Source organism: Arachis duranensis, chromosome 2 (genome assembly GCF_000817695.3).
Source record: "Arachis duranensis cultivar V14167 chromosome 2, aradu.V14167.gnm2.J7QH, whole genome shotgun sequence".
NCBI classification, from domain to species: Eukaryota; Viridiplantae; Streptophyta; class Magnoliopsida; order Fabales; family Fabaceae; genus Arachis; species Arachis duranensis.
In genome coordinates this window covers 8,398,468-8,398,818 of record NC_029773.3, presented here as the reverse complement: position 1 = coordinate 8,398,818, position 351 = coordinate 8,398,468, and positions in this window count along the sequence as shown.

Below are 351 nucleotides of genomic sequence, written 5' to 3'. Positions count from 1 at the left end.
ATTTCTGAGGCAAAACGAGTGTTGAGCCAAATGGATGTGAAGGTGAATTTAATTATCTCTGTGGATATCATAAACTCTGATGACCCTAAGAAATTGTTCAAAAAAAAAGGTTAGATTATTAGCCAACTATCATTACTTAATCTAACATTAGATATTGTGGCACAAATTTTATGATATTTTTAGCCATCTATCCATTACGATATTATTTTACCTTGAGATTTAAGAATCAATTTTAACAGCACAAATTTAATGAAAATGTTTTTGTAAATAGTACTGTATAAATCAATTTACATATATAAATATAATATCAAATATCATATTATATTATCGGCTATCTCCCGTTGTCCTGCA